The 4,512-nt window shown below is 37.5% G+C and overlaps 1 pseudogene; it reads left to right on the top strand.

The window, feature by feature from the left end:
- Nucleotides 1-666: 666 nt before the first annotated feature.
- On the top strand, nucleotides 667-1,151 carry LOC122910569 (annotated as a pseudogene).
- The last annotated feature ends 3,361 nt before the right edge of the window (nucleotides 1,152-4,512 follow it).

Genomic DNA, 4,512 nt, shown 5'->3' with positions numbered 1-4,512 from the left:
CATTTTGAGTTTATTTTTGTGTATGGAGGACTTTTTTTTTAATTAAAACTTTTACTTTGACTTACAGTTGATTGAACAAAACTGAAGACTCAGTAGGTAAATACGTATGCTCTCCCTTGCTCTTTCTGCTTCAACCTCACTGGCCTTTTTTATTCTCCTGAATTCCTCACATTCATCCTGCTCTTTATTTTTCACAGAATGCTCTTTTTTATCGTCTTCAACTACTTCACTTCTACATGTCCCTCAGCTCTCCTTAGGTGTCACTCCATTTGGGAAAACATCTCTGGTTTTCTGACTATTAAAACATTACAAAAAACCTCCAAATATGGGATTTCACCCATGTAGGAAATATACCTTTCCATGTATTTCTCCTGGTTGTGATTTAATATTTCTGTGACTATTTGATTAATATCTGTCTCTCCTACCAGTCTATATGCTCCAGAGATACAGGGACTGATTTGGATTACTTTCATCTAGTGTTTGGCAATGCGCTTACTACATGGTAAGTGTTCAATAAATATTTGTTGAGTGAGTAAATGGATGAATGAAAAACAGGACCAGAGTTTCCCTGTATGTGTGCACTTTATCTGGGTGTACCTGGTCTGCCTGAGAACCCCTAGGCACCAACCCTAGTCCCCCTAGTGGTCTCATTTCCACTCCAACGTGATGAAAGACACTATCAGGAACCAGGAGAAACTCATCAAACTGCAAGTACAAGTGCACATTTGTGGGAAAGGAACTACTCATGGAAAGAAGAAGGTGGTTCACAGAATGGCTAAAACAGATGACAAAAAACTTCAGTTCTCTTTAAAGAAGTTAGGGGTAAACAACACCTCTGATATTGAAGAAGTGCATATGTTCACAAACCAAGGAATACAGATCCACTTTAACAACCCAAAAGTTCAGGCATTGCTGGCCACGAACACTTTCACCATTACAGGTTATGCTGAGACAAACAGCTGACAAAAATGCTACCCAGCATCTTCAACCAACTTGCTGCAGACAGTCTGACCAGTTTAAGAAGACTAGCAGAAGCTCTGCCCAAATAATCCGTGGGTGGAAAAGCCCCAGTTGCTACTGGAGAGAATGATGTTAAAGTTCCAGAACTTGTGGAGCATTTTGATGAGCCTTCCAAGAATGAAGCAAACTGAGTTGAGTCAGATTCTGAAGAAGATAAAACTTGAAGAAGTTCCTGGGAGCTGCTATTTTATATTATGACTGCTTTTCAAGATTTTATTCATGGGTCTGATAAAATCTAGATCTCTAATATTTTTAAGCCCAAGCTCCTTGGACCCTGCAGCTCTTTTCAGTTTTTGCTTCTACACAATTTATTCTTTGAAACTAATTAAGCTGAGGAAACCTGGGAATAAAGTTTGAAACAAGATTGATAAAGTTCTTTGGCTAGGAAAAAGAAAAGAAAAAAAGAAAGACAGGACCATAGCCTGGCAATGTCATTATACTGAATCAACTTAGCCAGGATCTTTGTTTGTTATTTTTTAATAATTACAAGGGAAGATATAGCAAGTAGGTGTAGGCCAGTCAGGCCCAGAAATAGAGACCTCCTTGCAGAAGACATCCCAAGGGCCATTAAAGGTAACTCTCTGGGAGACAAAGGGAAGGGAGATGCCTAGAAAAGGAAAGGTCAGTGACTCCTGTGAAATAAACTGAATTCCTACCCACTGATAGGCTCAAGCTGCTACCACTTGAGAGCTTCTAAGCATCTAGAATTTTGTGTATCCAATGTGGATTTTGAAAAGAAAGCAATTATAGCAGCTTGGAGTGCAAACATCCATAAGAAAGGCTCATAGTGAAAATGGATCAAAGTTTTATGAGGATGGTTCAAAATTTTCTTGCATTCTAAATTCAAGGGCTAATACATGCAGGTGAAAAATATCAGAGATTGTAATGGGAGAATGATACAAAATCACAAGGAAGTTGTAAAAGACTCATAACAATAGTGTTGAGGTCAATTGTTCAGAGGCAGCAAGAGGGTGCAGAACTGTGGCCCTGATAGCTGCATCCTAATTAGACTGTTCCTGTAATAAAGTATTGAACAGAAAAAAAACAAAACAAACAAACAAACAAACAAACAAACAAAAAAGTATTGAACAGAGAGGGAGTCTCCCTTCATTGTCAACTATATTCTGAGTTTGGTTTTTCAGTCTTCCTGTGGACTGTGTGATCTTCCTAATAACCTTTCTGACAACATTCCAAAAATTATTTTTTCTTTTTTTTCCAGAATCAATTCATATTGCTTGCAAATAAGAAATCTTGTCCTATGAAATGTGGTAGAAAAAGATAGGAAAAGACTCTGTTTAGTGGACTCCCTGAACAAACACCAGTCAAACCAAATGCAGTGACCTGCAATGGCCAGAGGTGGAAAAGTGGGGATGGAGGGAAAGTTGGGATGCTTTTGGCAGATCCGCAGAACCTCAACATGGAGAAATTTCACAACAAAGCCTTTGTGGTGCAAGGTTTCCTCTGTGGCATGGTAATTCTTTTGGAGATAAGTCTTCATGAATCCCGGTAGATTGCTGGTATGACAAAACTCCTGCTTTCCAAAGTTTGAAAGGATAATCTAACTCAGTGGTTTTTAGTGGGGATGGTTTTACCCCCCAGGAGACATTTGGAAATGTCTAGAGACATTTTTGATGTCACAACTAAGGGAGAGGGTTGCTACTGACATCTAGTGAGTAGAGGCCAAGGGAGTTACAGAACATCCTACACCACACAGGAAAGCCCCCCCCATGACAGGAATTATTTAGCCAAACTTATATCAATGTGTCACTATTGAGAATTCTGGTCTAAATAATGTGACCGAAACTCTTGCTTTTTAGGAAAGTTTTGTATTGGAAAAAAATCTTGTATTGGAAAATGTAAACTTCATATTTTGAGGTAGTATACAGAACTACATTGTCCAGCAGAGTAGAAATTAAATCAAGCACGTGAAATACGACTAGTCTGAATTGAGATATGCATATGTGAAATACACACTGGGTTTCTTAGTTTCAAAAAATGTAGAATATCTCATTATAATTTAAAAATATTCTTTACATGCTGAAATTATAGTTTTGAAATATTGAATAAAATAAAGTCATTAAAATTAATTCCTCCTGTTTCATTTTACATTTTTAAAAATGGGTTACTAGAAAATTTAAGTTACATATGTGGCTCATGTCACAATTCCTTTGGACAGCTCTGGCTTAGAAAAGGAGAAGCCAATGAGTTAGAGATTTTGAACAGGAGATATTCTGCTTATTGGAAAAGAACAAAAGCTAAAAGAAATAATATTTCATTTATTCTTTAATTCCTGCACCCAGTAGACATTTTTTTAAAGTAGGCTCCATTCCCAGTGTGGGGCTTGAAATGATGAACCTGAGATCAAGTCCTGAACTGAGATCAAGAGTCAGACGCTTAACTGATTGAGCCACCCAGGCACCTCCGGTAGACATTTTTGAACACACACTATGTGTTAGTTATTTGGCATACTAAAGATCAGTATCTCTTCTTTTGTGAAGAACTCATAGCCAAAGTCATAGTCATAAGTCAAAGAAGTCAGAGAGTTAAAAAAAGGGATTGCAGAAAAAAATTTGTATATTACTGTGTATATAAAGAGATGTGTGATTAGCTACCTAGATAAGCCAGGGGACATAAAGAGGTGATGAGTTTTCATTAGGATCTGTCTTTTGACATCTTTGAGTATTATTGGACTATTCCCTATTCTGGGACTTACCACCTAGAATGTGATCTTTACCTCTTCTCTGCTAACATCATGCCTAACTTGAGCTGAAAAACTGAATCCTCCTGGGAGCATTGTAGCCCAAAGTGATGCCTTGTGATTTTGAACTTTTTAAGGTGTTGATTTATTGATCTCAATAGGTATTTCATAATAAAGTTCTTTCCATGGCTTTCCTGTCCTTTAAAGTAAATGAAATACTAAAACAGAGGCACACAAATGTGCTTATTAAATGCAAGAATGACCATTCCAAAGGTCTCATTCAATTAAGTCCTACTTATAATTCTTTCTTGGATTATAGGATAATTCAATAACACATAGGTTCTGTATTAATTTCTTCACTAAAGGATCTAACAGTGTACTCTGTTCAATCTGGCCCTTTGCACTTCTTGTTCCTTTTGCACTTTTCCACATTGCCCTTTGCATGGCTAACTCCTTTAGGCTTTAGGTTTCAGTTTCAATGCCACATTCTCTAGTAAGCCTTTTTTGACAATTGCCACAGTACAAGATTATGTTCTCCTTCTCCTAAAGCATTGTCTCCTGACAAAGTACTTCTCGCAGTGTACTTTAATGTTGGTTCAGTGTCCCATCTTCTTCATTAGACTGTGAGCTCTAAATGGCTGTTTCTATATTTCATTTGTTTACTGTTATGTCCTTGGAATTCAGCCCCAAGTATGACACACAGTATGCTTTAGGTTGGATTCCCCAGAAGCAGTTACCAGGGTGAGGATTTGTGTGTAGATGATTTTATTAGAAAGGGTTCCCAAGAGAAAGAG

Source organism: Neovison vison, chromosome 6 (genome assembly GCF_020171115.1).
Source record: "Neovison vison isolate M4711 chromosome 6, ASM_NN_V1, whole genome shotgun sequence".
Lineage (NCBI taxonomy): Eukaryota > Metazoa > Chordata > Mammalia > Carnivora > Mustelidae > Neogale > Neogale vison.
Note: the sequence above shows the minus strand (reverse complement) of the source record. Positions and strands in the feature narration are given on the sequence as shown.